At 41.4% G+C, this 16,293-nt stretch overlaps 1 protein-coding gene across 3 annotated transcripts in view; it reads left to right on the top strand.

Annotated features, from left to right (window-relative positions):
- Positions 1 to 16,293, top strand: part of LRRC8B (leucine rich repeat containing 8 VRAC subunit B) — a 68,185-nt gene that overhangs the window by 27,126 nt on the left and 24,766 nt on the right. For 2 of the 3 annotated variants that reach the window (XM_035018092.1, XM_035018093.1), the window contains exon 2: positions 14,362 to 14,416. The exons of the other annotated variant lie outside the window; for it this stretch is intronic. The gene's annotated coding sequence lies outside the window, so the exon portion shown is untranslated. The remainder of the gene's footprint in view (positions 1 to 14,361; positions 14,417 to 16,293) is intronic. 3 annotated transcript variants of the gene reach the window in all.

Below are 16,293 nucleotides of genomic sequence, written 5' to 3'. Positions count from 1 at the left end.
ATATTGTTTTGTAATGGATGAAAGCATTTGGGTTTGATTTTGATTTAGTTCGTGTAGTAATTTTTATAGTAGTAAGATTTCTGACGCCTGAACTGGCAAATCGGTTGCCCAAAGAAAACTTAAAAAACAACAACAAAAAAACCTTTGGCACTGAAGTTAATTAAGTTACCTTGTGGTGAAGTCGTCTACAGAACTGTTTGATTAGGCAGCAGTTGTGAAACAAATGAAATGTTGGCCCATAATTAGAGTAATTGTAACTTGATTTTAAGCAGACGCTTGATTGCATGGTGAGTGACATAATGCCCAAGGATTTTTCCAAAAGAAGGGCCCAGTCAGTATATTCTTTTTTTTTTTTTTCTAAGATTTTATTTATTTGACAGAGAGAGACACAGCGAGAGAGGGAACACAAGCAGGGGGAGTAGGAGAGGGAGAAGCAGGCTCCCCGCCGAGCAGGGAGCCCGATGCGGGGCTCGATCCCAGGACCCCGGGATCATGACCCGAGCTGAAGGCAGACGCTTAACGACTGAGGCACCCAGGTGTCCCCCAGTCAGTATATTCTTAAGCTGATGGCTTACTTATGCTGTTTCACATGGCCACTAGTCTGTCTGGCACCATTTTGTGTGTGTTTTTAAAATGACTGTTCTTATGTGTTATAGCATTGCGTGAAATATTTGGCTATTAATTCTAAAAGTGATATTTTTACCCCAAAGCATCTAATTTCACCAAAGTATTCAGGTACCATCTAGTGTTAAAAACAAACAAACAAACAAACAAACCAAAAAAACCACAACTGATCAAATCCATTTCTCTTTTGAAAACACCAGTGAAACAGGAAAAGTCTGCTCACTGGAAATCTAATTGTTTTGTCCATGTGCATCATTTGACTGGCTGACCTGAAAGTTTAAATTTTTTGTTAGGTAGGCTCTACACCTAGCGTGGGGCCATATGTGGGGCTTGAACCCCCAACCCTGAGATCAAGACCTGGCTGAGATCAAGAGTCCAATGCTTAACCAACTGAACCACCCAGGTGCCCCTGAAAGTTTAATTGTTTTAAGTATAATTATTTTTCTACTTGAGATTTTAGTTTTGCAGTCCATTTATGTTTTATTTTATGAGGTGATCTAATATGTAGTCTAATATAGAAGTAGGCCTCCTGCTCTTGTTGTCAAACCCCTTGCAATGAATTCTTCCTGATGCTTTCAAATTAATTTCCCTAATACACACTAATACGCCTTTAAATGTATTTTTTCCATCATTCCCCTGCTCAGATGCCATCAATGGTTCCCTACTGGTTATATGATCAAATCTAAATTACTTTCTGTTGCCATAAAAATATTTGGCTATTGATTCTAAAAGTGAAATTAAACTGACATAAAGTGACTCTAAAACAATCATTTCTCGGGTACCTGTCAGTCATGCACTAATAAGGCCTGAGCTATGTCTTGAAAAGTTCTTAGCCTGCCATTGGAGACTTTCTTTACTATTTAACCCTAATCTACTTCTCTCCATTATTTCCATCTCAGAAATTCCACTTCATCAGTATATGTCTCTTCACTAACTCCTAAAATTCACCTTGGCATCCTCCTACCTTCTTTATTTGTTCCTCCATTCCTCCACATAAAATACTATGTGCCTTATTATTAATTCTCGTCCCTTCAGCCTCATCCCTTTGCCTCACACCTAGATAAATCTTATGCATCTTTCTTGGCCCACTCATAACTCTTAGGCAGTAACTATTATTCCTTTGGTGTATATTGCCCTAAGATGCAACTGTAATCCATTTGAGCTTTCTTGTATTCATGCTTTATTTCACTAAAGCATAAGATCCTTTTGAGGGTCTGGTCTGAGGCTGACACACACCCTTCTATTCCTTTCAACATTAGGGATCATGCTTTGCACCTTTGCAGAGGCGAGGTCGTGATTGTCAAATGCACCCAGTGTCAGAGTGGATGCAAGATATGACATCCTATCACACTTTCTGTTGGGGTCCCATCTCTGGCCATGACACAGTTGGTGGTACATAGGGTCCTCTTTATTTCTACATCCATTCAACTAGCAGCAGCTAAGTTGTGGCCTTCCTTAAATGGGTAAGACTTTCCACAATAAAAACAGATGGTGTTGTCAAATATGAATGGAAAAATATGATTTCTTGTGTGTGGTAAGGGGAAGAGAAAAGGACAGAGGGAAAAAAAAACCACACCATTAGCTTTCTTGGCACAATCTTTCCACCTTTCAAGTCTGGTTGCTAAGAAATAACTGTAGATTCATTTGCTGTGTACAAAGGAGAAACTTCAGTCACTAACCCAGAGATTATGCTTCTTTGGCAGCTGAATTTGTCACTGAGCCAGACCAAGCCCCACCCTGATTTATAAGTCATGTGTTAAACTTCGAGATGGGGAATGTGACTTTTGTCTCCTGAGAAGCCATCAAAACTCTAAAATTCCCAGAGGGAACATGGTTTCCCTGCTTTGCTAACACCAAATGAAGAGTCTGAAGCCCAAAGCCAACCCAGTGTGCAGAAACACTGTCACCTTTGCAATGTGGACATTCTACCTGATTCCTATTTGTTATTTGTGGGTTCTTTTAGAGCCTGACCTTACTCTCTCACTTCAGTATGCCCTGAATGACCTGAAATTATTCTTAATGCCATGGCTGAGCTAAATCTTTCTTCTTTGCCGATAGGGCTTGAATCTGCTAAATGACTCAGGGGCCCTTGCATGTCAAATGGAATTTGGAGAATTGAAGACAAGATGATGTGGTGATTATAGGAAGTTGCTGTGGTCTTTGCTCCAACAAGGGGGTCTAATCTTAATTCTTTTATCCATTCATTGAATGTTTAATAGCAGCTTCTGCCTGTAAGAACACGGGGGGATACAGCATGACTCATGTAGACCAGACCTCAGAGCTTGTAGTTTAGTGGAAGAGAAATAAACTTTTAATTGAACAACTGCATGAAGGTGTGTGGTGAGCACTGTGAAAGCGAGGGATGGAAGACTAAAAGAGCTCATTGTGATGGGCTTGGTCGGAATGGTCAGGGAAGGCTTTCCTTAGGAAGAATGTCTGTAAGTCATTGACTCTGGAAATCAGAGGCTTAATGACTGTCCTGGTTGGGCCCTTGAAGGTGAGTTTGACCTTCTAAGTGAACTGCTTTGCACTCTTTCAAATTGCAACTATTTTGAATGAGAATTAGCCCTCAAGCGTGACTCTTCTTACGCAGTTCTGTGCTACGGTGGTACAATATGTATCGGGTCCTTGCCCTCGGTTCCTGGCACAGCGCGAAAGTCCTTGAAATTTCCTGATAGGAGCATCTTTTGTTACTCATAATGAGCACCTCTCAGCCATACCTGAGTTTTTGCTAATGAGGTGACTCTGGGTGAGCCCATAGAGAGCTTCAGGTTGGGGGCTAGTCACCAGAAGAACCAACCATGTGATGAGAGAGTTGGAACTTTCAATCTACCCCTGACCTCTGAGGAGGGGGGAAGAGCTGGAGATTTTTCCTTGCCAGTGGCCAGTGACTTAATCAACCATGCCTGTGTAATGAAACTTCCATAAACACTCCTCAATGATAGGGCTTGGGGAGCTTCCCAATTGGTGCTTGGGAGGTTGGCATTTTCAGATTGGGTATGGAAGCTCCATACCCGCCTCCCCCTCCACCACCAAGACTACCACCAAGTACCATGCCCTAGGTATCTGTTCCATTTGGCTGCTCCTGAGTTGTATCCTTTGCACCAAACCTGCTGGTTTGTGTTTTCCTGAGTTCTGTGAGTCATCCAAGTGAATCATCAAACTTAAGGAGGGGATTAGGGAAACCCTTGGATTGATAGATAACCAAGTCAGACAGAAGAGTGGGTTGTCGGGGTCCAAGGACTTATAACTGGTGTCTGAAGTGGGGGCAGCCTTGTGGGACTGAGCCCTTAAACCTGTTGGGAGTCTCACACTGACTCGAGGTAGTTAGTGTCAAAATAGGACTGCATGGTAGGGCACCCACATGGTGTCAGAAAAAAGACATCTCACCATGTTTACTCTGAATGTAAACCAGACATTCTTCTGCTCCAGCAGAGGAGCAAATAGAAATCAGTGATTTTGACCAGGAGCCATATCCAAGTTGCAAACATGGAGCACTGATTTAACACCAAGGTGAACGTGGACTTTTTACGGGAAACATAGATGCCAGAAGAGCTTTCAAAACTGACCTGTTTCTCTGCTCATGCTCTTGCTGGATGCTTCACTCCTCCCACACCTTCTTCCAGGGAAGAGATAAGCAACGTCAGCTGACTGGAATGTTTCAAAAGGCCTGCTCTGGGCTGGGCAGATAGGCATGGCGGCCCTTCATTGGCATGGGAGCCAGAGGCTGTGGGTGTAGTGTCGTCTTTTCTTCTTTTCTTTCTCCAATGGACAGAATATAAATGGTCCATTATCAGCCCAATATCACAAGGTTGATTTGGAAAAGAATTTGTTTCCGTTCGTTGTTGTCTTCTCCCTGTGCAATTCCGTGTTTGGCCTACATATTTCTACCTGGACCCCTGGGCCTTTTGGAAAAATTCCTTTTGACTTTTATAGTGGGACTTAAATGTTAGGAGATGTCAGTGACCTTGTAACACTCACTGTTTTGTTTCCTTGGAACCAAAGTGGTATAAATAAAGCTCACTTCATGGGTTGTTTTGTTTCAATTTAAGATAATATTCCAAGGCCAAAGGCATCCTCTTTTAAAATTACCGGTAAAAAAAAAAAAAAAAAAAAAAAAGTCTTTCTTTATAAGAGTTCACCCTTACATTTATATGCCATTTTAATGATTCCAAAGTACTTCCACAATATTTATTTTACCACCACTATCAACCCTTGGGGCCTCTATGATTGTCCATATTATAAAGGCGAGGACTAGAGGCCTGAGTTGGATGAGTTGATTTGCTTAAGGCCATACACATGGTGGTGGAGGCAGGCCGGGGACTCGAAGTGCACATTTTCCACACTGCCTCCATGGAAAACCAGCCCCTGCCTCTAATTCGTGCTTGTGGGGGAGGAATGGAGAGGTGAGGCTTCACTTGATGAGCAACAGGGCCCCAGGGTTGAGGGAAGAGGAGATATAAAAATAAATAAAAATTGGATGGTTTGCATTCACCTAACTCGACTCCAGAACATTTACGGGGCAACACATCAGCAGGACGAGCAATCACTCTCTATCCCAGAATTGACTATTGTAGCAATGCCTGCTGCTGACTGAGGAGGAGAAAACTTCTGTAAAAATGCCCAACATCTGGGAGCATGGACACCAGTAACATGTAGGTAGAAACAGAGCTAAAAGCTTTAAAAATCGCTTCTCACAGCACTAGTCCCAACTGGATCTGAATCCATGACACAGGCAGCATGAGCTGGAGTTGATGGGGGGGCCCATACCTGACTTGTCAGGTTGAATGAGTGCCCACAGTGAGCTACAGGGTGAAGGATCCTTTCTTCATAGTCCATCTCTCAAGTGAGAGATGATCACAGACTATGTGACCCAATCTGCCCAACCTTTTGGAGTCAAGCCCTCGCATTCCTGGGAAGGACATAGCAAGAGCCAGTAAGACAGCAAGAGAAGCCGGATAGCATTTGCTCCCATCACATTCTATGGCCAGGCCTCCCGAACCCTCCCTGTGATATTATTTTGACTTTATAATAACAACAATAACAAAAAAAATCAGGAGGGTTTGATATGTTTTTTGTGGTTTTTTTTTTTTTTTTAGATTTTATTTATTTAAGAGAGAGAGAGCATGAGAAGGGGGAGGGTCAGAGGGAGAAGCAGACTCCCTGCCGAGCAGGGAGCCTGATGCGGGACTCGATCCCAGGTCTCCAGGATCATGACCTGAGCCGAAGGCAGTCGCTTAACCAACTGAGCCACCCAGGCGCCCGAGGGTTTGATATGTTTTAAAAAGGGTTCTCTGACTGCCGTTTGGAAATGGGACCAAGGAGGGCAAGTGAGGAAGACATTTCGGTTGTCTTCCCCAAAGATTCAGCAGGCTTCACCCAAGACAGGGATGCAGAAGGGGCTAGTTTAAGACAAGAATGGGTAAATTTGAGGGAATAGAAAGAAAGAAGGTTTGGGGGCAGGTGCCTGAGCTCTTGATGTTGCTACCAACACTCAGAGATCCAAGAAATGCGAGTTTGGTGTAGGTGTGAGCAGAAATGGTGGATTTAGTTTGGGACGTGCTGAGTGTGAGTTGCTTCCACACATCTCAGTGGATAGCCAGGAAGGTGTTCAGGAGATGATTTTGAGGCTCAGAGCTAGAAAGCAGGGCTCACCCTGTAGCTTTGGGGATCACCCACATAGAGGTGGTGGATGACCTTTTAGAGTAGAGGGTATCACTTGAGGAATGCCTGTGCGTGACCAGAGAAGCTACTGGCCAAGGACTGAATCCTGGTGAACCCCAGTTCTTAAGGGATGGGTTTGTATTAGGACCCTTGCATGGTTCCCAGTTACCTTTTTACCTTCAATTAAAATCAGTGCTTTTGTTACTATGTTTGACCCAATGACCTTCTTTTCTTTCTGTGACCCACTTTTACGCTCTTTTTAGCAAGACTGATTTATGAGTAGCCAATCATAGACCATTCATTGCTCTCTTTCTAAGAAAATCTATACTGTTTGTCTTTGAATTCATGTTTTCCCTGGTGCTGTCACCATTTTCTTTTAAATCCCTGTTCAATTCTTGCCACTCCAGAGGAGTGTTTTCAGATTAAGCGTACCCCAGCTCCAGCTGCAATTAATCAACTCAGAAGACAGTAGGGTGTTGGAAGTGGAAGGTCTATCGATCATTTGGCTTTCCCTCCAATGTGACAAGTAAGGAAACTTAGGTCAGATGAGGCAAGTGACTCATTCAACGTTACACTGTCAGATCGGTAGAAGGTAGGGAGTAAAAATTGAGTCTCCTGAGACCTAGTCAGGGGTTCTTTCTGTTAAGCCATGCTGCCTTGTGGTTTTGATTCTTCCCTCTGTCACTGTGAGGTGACTTTCCTTCATTTGAACATCCAGTCTCATTCCTGCATTCCCTCATCCTTCTCCAGTCTCGCCCTACACAGAGGCAGAGCAGTGATTTCTCTTATTAAATTAGCTCTCATTTGATATGGATCATTACCTCTACCCTCTTGTGCCTTGGATGGTCATTTCCACCCCACATATCCAGAGCCCAGGGAAGTAACAAGGCAATCCTACAAAAATGAGTTCATAATTATGAGAGTCTCAAGAATTGATTGACTGATTGATTGATTGATGAGTGTTAAGTGCCCAGTAAGTATGTCTGCTATCACTAATGGAAAGGGTTATGATTGCTCTTCTTTAATTACTTCCTAACACACACACCATCTCCCTCTACCCCCCGCCTGCCATCTGCGCCTCCCCCCAGCCCTCCTTCACATTAGGCTATCCTTGATGCCTTCTGCTAGATTGGCCTCTTAATAAAAGATTAATAAGAGGCTCAAGTATGGGCGCCTGGGTGGCTCAGTTGGTTAAGCGACTGCCTTTGGCTCAGGTCATGATCCTGGAGTCCCGGGATCGAGTCCCGCATCGGGCTCCCTGCTCAGCAGGGAGTCTGCTTCTCCCTCTGGCCCTCCCCCCTCTCGTGTGCTCTCTCTCATTCTCTCTCTCTCAAATAAATAAATAAAATCTTAAAAAATTAAAAAAAAAAGAGGCTCAAGTACTTTTCAAACCCATATAACGTTATTGGTGAGTTTTGTAAACATATGGGTGCTTCAATGGTTATTTTAGGGAGAAAAAAATGATCTCATGTGTATTTACCTAGATAGTCAATAGAAGATTTTTGAATGTGTTAGCTTCATATGTGGCTATTCCTCTAGAGGAAAAGAAGATCTATGCCTTTTCCGGACAAATTAATAGGATCATATTCTCTCACGCAGCCAGATCCTTCTAATTCAAGGTAACAAACAAAATTGATAATTAAATAGTATTTATTATAATCTAGGAATTATGGGTAAAGCAAATTTGACATAGTAAACATATTTTTTATGTGTCCGTATGCCTTCCAGTACATCGGGGCCCACTGTATATTAGATTTGTGTAATCCATTTATGTTCATTTTAAAGCAGTCAGAACAGCTTTTGTTTTACATGATTATAGGGTTTTTTGTGATAAAACATACATATCATAAAATGTATCATCTTAACCATTTTTAAATGTACAGTTCTGTGACATTAAGTTCATGCACACTGTTCTGCAACTATGGATTTTAAAACATGGCCTTTGCTTGGGTGACATTGGCGATATCTGACTTGCCTGCAGCATGGAACTTGACTGGGAAGACACGTACTGCATCAGAAAGTGGGCTAACTTAGTTTTGCATCAGCTTGTATTGTTTTGGCCTCACAACACTGTCTTCCCTCTGGGCCATATATTAAATAATTGAGGTAAGTTACGTTTATATTTCACAACACTTTCTAGTGTCTAGAGTCATGTGATATATTGCAAAACCTGGCATGGAAATCACTCATTTAGGTGGAGAAGGAAACCCCCTGACAACCAATCTGGTTTCTCTTTACAGGCTAATACTTTAAAGCTAACCTTTAAAGGATTAATTTTAGATAAAGCTGCTACTCTGTTAATAAATTACCATTATTGAGTGCTTACTTTGTACCTACTGCTGTGCTAAGCATTTGATTTATGGTTACCTCATTTAATTTTTTTTTTTAAAGATTTGTTTATTTATTGAAGAGAGAGAGAGAGAGAGCATGAGCAGCGGGGAGGGCCAGAAGCAGCCTCCCTGCTGAGCAGGAAGCCCGATGTAGGGCTCGATCCCAGGACCCTGGGATCATGACCTGACCTGAAGGCAGCCGCTTAACCGACTGAGCCACCCAGGTGCCTCCATCTAATTTAATTCTTTTTTTTTTTTAATTTATTCATTTGAGACAGAGAGATAGAGAGAGAGCATGAGCAGGGCAAGGTGCAGAGGCAGAGGGAGAAGCAGGCTCTCCGCTGAGCAGGGAGCTGGATGTGGGTCTCAATCCCAGGACCCTGGGATCATGACTTGAGCCGAAGGCAGAGGCTTAACCATCTGAGCCACCCAGGCACCCTCCACCTCATTTAATTCTTAAAATAACTGCATTGTCCCTGTTTTACAGATGAAACAATTGATACTTAGCTTATCTAACATCGAGCAGGTGGTAAATGACAAAGTTAGAGTTCGATCAGACCTTAACCATTTTGCTGCGTTCCCTTCCAGATTTCTCAAACATTCATAAGAGTTTTATAAGGAGAACTAGGCCTAACAATGTAACTAACATATTAAAAGTATCTGACATACTGAAGGCATGTGATACTTCTTTATTAAGTCATTCAGAAAGAATGTTGTATGTAGGGGATATGGTATTAATTTATTTTAACCACATTTTAATAGGAAAGCCAAGAAGAAAAGCCTTGTAAAATATCATTTAAATACAGATTAAACCTCAGTTATTCCTCTTGTCATCATGTTACTGCGGCGTGTTTCTCTGTAAGAGGCCGTGCCTGCAGGATGCTCCCTTGCTCTGGCTATCTCGCATGTCCATCTTAATTATATAATAGAGGCAGGCAGGATGGAGGGAGCATTTGTTGATTCTGTTTCACGAGATGGAATACTGAGTAATGAGCTAGGAAACCTATATAGATCTGATTTTTAGATTATGTCTTTTGGTTCCTCTAAAAGATAGATTGTAGTTTTTTTTTTTTTAAAGAGAGATGCCATGTTCTATATAAAACTCCTTTTTATATAGTTCACTGGAGAGGCGGTGTAGCAGATGGCTCATACTCCTGGTTGGTGTGAATTCAGGGTTCGCTTTGTGAGCTTGAGCAAGTTTAATTTTTCCAGTCCTCAACGTTCTCACCTTTAGAGCTGAGATCATAATACCTACCTCACTAAATACACAGTAAATGTTAGCCTTCCCTTTTCCATCTCCTTCTACTTTTTTAATTCAGCACATAGTTATTACTAAGAATGTTTTGTGTGTTAGGTCCTGTCCAGCTGTCCCGTACTCTGTATTCTTCTAAGAGCTCGAAGGGAGAGGCAGGAAGGCATCTAACCAGCTCTTTGTGATGCAGATTAATATCAGTATAATAGAACTATCAGCACTCCCTAAATGCTGAAGAAGCATGAAGTATGGAGCAACTACTGATTTGGGGGGTAGAGTGGGTAGCAGCGTTCATTTTAAACATCTTTTGTGTTTAACGGTCCTTTAATACTTCATGAACATTAAACCTTTATATTTTGGGGTCAGAAGTTAACTCGACCTAAACACTAGGCTGATTTTCAGTGCATGGCAATTTGGTATTTGTCATTGGGTTAAGAAAATGTTCTACTGGATATAGCGTTCTTTATAGTGATCACTCTCAGAAGTTACTGATTATAGGAGACTGAAACCATCCAGAGGCACAAAATATTTTCAGCTTGCTCATAGCTCACAGTAGCTGTAGAATTACAAAACTTATGGAGCACCTAATATCTGGCGGGACCCTGAGGAGACAAGAAATGTCCTTGCCTTCCCCGAGCCCATGGTCTTGGGGGAAGGTGGAGAGGGAAAGGGCTCACAGAACAGCATGATACACACCATCCTTGTTGGGGTGAAAACTTGATACTTCCCCTGGTCTTGGCATGATTCCTGTTGCAATGTACTTTTAGCTTGTACGAAAGAATTGTGAAATCATAATTTGATAAGATATTAAGGTCATTTAGGAATGCTGTGGCATTTATCCAGCGATCCATCACTGATTCAAAATGACTCACCGTCATTAGAATGCAGCCAGTCATGCTAAATTTGACAGCAGTTCTCCGTTCAGATTTCTGAGATGTCATGTTTGGTGGCTACGTTGAAAAGTATGAGTTTTTCTCCTTTCTTCCTGAGGGGTGAAGGCTTTGCCTCTGCTTCTGAATCTCTGCACCTCTCATGGGGTGATGGAAATGCCAGAGGTTCTGTCCCCCCTGCTCTGCTTTCCCGCCTTCCCAGACCCATTGTGTGTGTGCACCAGTTGTGTTTACAGATCATTCAGAGAGCCAGGCCTTCCTCCTCTGTACCCTTGGTTCCGAACTGGGTGGTAAAACCTGATCTAGTATTACTGGTTCACTCAGTAATTATTTACTAAATATTTATGGTAGGGATAGGGGCAGGATTGAGATCTGGGGGTCCAAGAGATAGGCTAATAATTTGTTACCCTGGGCAGGCTGATGATTTGATGCCACTTCAGACTGTTGTCCTTTAAATATTTGTTCACAACATTTTTAAGAGGAAAAACCAAGCCCTAGATGAGAGGGAAGGGGGTAGCCAAATCCCTCAAATCCCCCTCCTGCCAGTTTCTAGGATCTCAACTGACCAGAAGAAAAATAGCAGACCCCTTCTTTTTCCTTCCAACCATATTCTCTACAATCCCCGAGAATAGTTCTGGTGGATACTATTTTTGTTTCATTTAGTTAAGTTTCCAGAGATGTTTTCAGCACCCCATGGATGTCTGTACATGGAAACTGTCGTAACATCCAGGCTTTTAATCTAGCCCTGGAAAGAGACACTGGGATAGATCCCAGAAATGTAGATAAATAAGATGCTGCCTCAGCGCTCAAGGAACTTGGGGCAATAGCTTATTATATACTATAAAACAGTGTGAGAGAACTGTTAATGTGGTAGGAACACAGATGGAGGAGCAGTGAATTCAGGCTGTGGAGATCAAGGTGGCTCATGGAGGTGATGCCATGGTGGGACCGACGGTGAAATGAAATGTCCCTCCTTTGAGTACATCTGGTATTCCTAGTTTGAACTTTTCAAACTGATGAAATAGGCTACTTTAACTTTATATAACCTAAAGCCTTAAACTTACGGAATTGCTCAAGGCAGGATGAGTAAGTGTGATATTGCAGTGATTCTTGCCGTATCTGACTTACAGAATGAGATCAAGTTACTAGGCAAAGATTCTTGATTTCTGGCTAACCCTTAAAGGGAAGGATTTTATTTAACCATCACTAAGACACAAATTCACGCCAATGGAGAGCCATTCTCAGATTCCAGAGCTTTAGAGCAGTTCTTTGCTCAACTACAAAGGAGTTTGTTTTGTCAATCTCCCCTATCTCTACTGACCAGAAGGAAATAAGAGCATCCAGACTTCTCAATTTTCAAAGCAAAAGGAGGGGGGGGCCTCTTGTTTTTCTATCATAGTTGATTGTCCCCTATTGTTCTTTAATCCACAGTCACTTGAAAGTATTCCCTTGTATGTCCTTCGCTGGGAACCTTTTGAAGGGAGCTCTTCTTTGAGAAAGGGAATTCTTAGTGTTATGTTTGTCATCTCCGAATCTTCCAGAATAGAATTTTTAAGATGCTCTTGGAATTGACTTTTTAAGTGAAAATGAACATGCCCTGTGTCCTGCCAGTGGGGAGAGAAAATATTTTAGAGGGGGTAGGTAATGCCAGTTTCATAACACTCATTAGCCTCGCAAGCTGGAGAAGCCACGGACGCCACAGCCTGTCAGCCGCTGGGTCCAGCCGTGTTACCCTGGCGGTCGAGTCCTGGGTTTGCCTGCCTCGCGTGGACTGTTTATTCTATCCTAACAAGCCTTGTCATTTAGTATTTTCACCTTTCATTTTTCTAACTTGTACTTTTGTTTGCAGCTGAGGAGAAAGGAAGGTGATAACTTGTGCTATCGTTTCTAAAATTAGTTTTGAGCCATTTGGTTTTAGCCTGGATAAAGAAACTGAGCTACATTTTGTTGTTTTTTTACTTGGCAGCAATGGCTTCACTCTGAGATGACAAGTTGTCATTAGGAGGGAGCTTTCATTACACTTATATCTTCTCAGCAAAATATTCCTCTGGCATAGGTAAATATTAAGTAGAAAAGAAGAATGAGGGGCGCCTGGGTGGCTCAGTCGGTTAAGCGTCTGCCTTCGGCTCAGGTAGGATCCCCAGGTCCTGGGATCGAGTCCCACGTTGGGCTCCCTGCTCCGTGGGGAGCCTGCTTCTCCCTCTCTCTCCCTCCCTCCGCTGCTCCCCCTGCTTGTGCTCACTCTCTCTCTGTCAGATAAATAAATAAAATATTTTTTTAAAAAAAGAAAAAGAAGAACAAAGCTTGTTAGTAAAGCATGTTGAAAAGCATTCAACTGAACCCCATCAAAGAAATGCAAAATAAACAATAAGATAATTTGGGATGGAATTAGCCAAGTTTTTTTTTTGTTTTTATTATTTAATGATGATTCCCATATCTGGTAAGGGTACTACTCATATACTGTTTATTGAAAAGAAAATTAGTATAACCTTTTTAAGAAATAATTTGTTGTTATATATCAGAGACCTTAAAATGTTTATGTCCTCTGGCCCATTACTCTCGCTTTTAGAGATCTTTGCAAAGGAAATCATATGAACAAGAGTACAGGGATATTTACACTATTATTAGTAATAAAAAGGGAAATCTAGGATTCAATAGGGAAATAATTTTATAAACTATGACATATCTATGTATGAACTATTATGCTTCCATCAAAAATGGTGTTTAGAAGGGTGCTTGGCTGGCTCAGTCAGTGGGGCATGCAACTCTTGATCCTGGGGTTATGAGTTGGGTGTGGAGATTACTTAAAAATACAATCCTTTAAAAAAAAAAATGTTCTTTAGAGAATCTGTAACAACATTAAGAAAGCGTATCATAAATAATAAGAGGCAAAAAATATTGTGCCACTGAAGTTTACAGCAGTATAATTGTGTCAAATAGCAGGACAGCAAATAACAACAAAAAAACCCCCAAAACAGCAACAATAAAAACTGGAAAGAGAAACTATCCCAAATGCCCCCCCCCCATGTTTCCCCCCCTTTTTTATATAAGAAACACAAATATTTTCAATGGGATTTTCAATTATTTATAAAATGAGTGGTACCTAGATATAATGCTTATCTCATTCTTAATTAAAAATTGAATGCTCAGGGCGCCTGGGTGGCTCAGATGGTTAAGCATCTGCCTTCGGCTCAGGTCATGATCCCAGAGTCCTGGGATCGAGTCCTGCATTGGGCTCCCTGCTAGGCGGGGAGCCTGCTTCTCCCTCTGCCTCTGCCTCTCTGACTCTCATGAATAAATAAATAAAACATTTAAATAAATAAATAAATAAATAAAAATTGAATGTTCATATTTTATGCCTTATAAATTGCTGTGATGATGACATTAAATGTGACAGTGATTTGTGTCTCTCCCTGGGTATTAGTTGACAGCCTTTGCAGGAGATCAGAAGGTGACCTCTGTAATAACACTCACTTTTTAAGTTGTATGTTTCATAAAGTTGTTATAGATTTTGGAAATCTTAGAACCACGTAAGTGGATAACCTGTCTTGCAGTCCTGTGATGAGTAAAGTGTAACAATATGTTTATGATTTCTCTTTAGGAATTTTTCAAATAGAAACTAATTGCAGAGTTCCCGGTTGACCAGCATTCATAGGGTAAGATTAACATTCTGAATTGTGAACATGTGGTAAAGATAATTACTATTACATTGGTAGCTTGGGGCAAATACTGAATCCTTAGGGTGTAAAAAGAGATTATTATTCCTACAGACCTTTTGCATAAAATCCTTTTGATATATCTAAACCAGTTAAAAAGAAAATTAAATCTGAATACATTTTGGTAAAATGTCCTCTTCCTGTCCTTTGTTGGTCTTGTATGTTGCAGAGTATATGTCTGTGTGCGTTTGATATTTGTCATTTTTTTAAACCTTAAAGATCTGAGGAATATAATGTCTATGACAGACTTAGACTCCATGACTCCATGTCTATATTTTTCTGACTTCTGTTGAAGGTAGTGTTTTTTATGCAGGGAATTGGTTTGCCATGTTTCCATAAATAAACAATGGCCATGCTTTCCCAGATTACATAAGTCAGAAATAAACAAGCCCTGTATCTGTTGCTTTCTACAAACATCATTTATCTTTTATACTTGTGGAAGATTAATCTTAAATTAGTTCTGTGGCAGAGCTTCTGACTTTGACATAATGAGCAATTAATTTGTACACCGTATTAACTAGCATGACTCTCTAGTATTGTGAATACGACAAATGTCTTGAAGAGTGTGTTGCCCAGCTCTGAACATATATAATCCAGGTGAAGCCATGGTGAGGACATTGGGTCTGTCCTCTGTGTATTGTGAACACCCTTCTTTTACAGATGAAAGTATAGATCCTTGACTTCTTGAGTATATGGACATATCCCTGCTGATTCATTGAGCTGACTATGAATTTGTAGAAGCTAGTATCAGGGGTGCCTGGGTGGTGCAGTCGGTTAAATGTCCAGCTCTTGGTTTTGGCTCAGGGTTTGATCTCACGGTTATGAGATCGAGCCCTGCATGGACCTATGCACCCCGTATTGACCTCCGCACTCTGTGCGGAGTCTGCTTAAGTTTGTCTCTCTATCTCCCTCTGCCCCTCCCCTCCTCTCTCTAAAAAGTAAATTAAAAAAAAAACTAATATCACATCAGCTGCTTCTCTACTTGTGGCTCTTCAGTGGCTTTTCCATTCCTCCTGAACTATTTATTATCCAAACTCTGTATATTGGCTGCAGGCCCTCTCATTCTTCTGCTTTCCCCAGGCTCCTAACATCCCAGCTGAGTCGCCTCCCTTCTGATCTGCACCTATTCTAAGCTTCTTGCTCCTTCTACTTGGAATGAGCTTCCCCAATATCATTGCATGGCTGACTCTGTTCAGATCTAAAGAGGCTTTCCCTGACTGCCCAATCTAAAGGAGCTCTCTGTTCTTCATGGCATTTCTGATTTTATCGTGTTTATATATTTGGTTTTCTCTCTTTCCTTCTTCCTCAGTAAGGTCCCTGAGAGCAAGCATCTTTCTGTCTTGCACATCTATATTTCCTGAACACTTTGACCTCTACCAGGTGTGTGGTAGTTATCCTACAGACTAAAATCCTGACCTCTCTTTGAGAAGTGCTACTGTTCAGGGATGCTCCATGCATTCTCTTGGGATATTTTCTTTGTATAGAATCAAATGTGATACTTACTAGGTTTAACCATCATGCCACCCATTAGGCCCTTGTGACAGCATGGCATACTGATCCTTTCAACTATGCATGTCTTCTCTCTACAATAAGATTGTAAATCTCATGAAAGTAGAAACAAGGTCTCATATTGCCTCGGTATGCCTTTGTAGTCCTAGCCTCCCTAACTGAGTGCATTTAAATGTTAACTTTAGAGAAAGGTTAAAACGAGTGGCTTAACCATATTTTTAGTATTTCTAGAGTACACTGGTTTGTCCCAAAGCTAAAAAAAAAATCTCATTTTGATTTATAGTTATAGTTTTAAAATTGTAACATAG

The sequence above is a fragment of the Mirounga leonina genome, unplaced genomic scaffold (assembly GCF_011800145.1).
Source record: "Mirounga leonina isolate KUSES-001 unplaced genomic scaffold, KU_Mleo_1.0 Mir_173, whole genome shotgun sequence".
Taxonomy (NCBI): domain Eukaryota; kingdom Metazoa; phylum Chordata; class Mammalia; order Carnivora; family Phocidae; genus Mirounga; species Mirounga leonina.
Note: the sequence above shows the minus strand (reverse complement) of the source record. Positions and strands in the feature narration are given on the sequence as shown.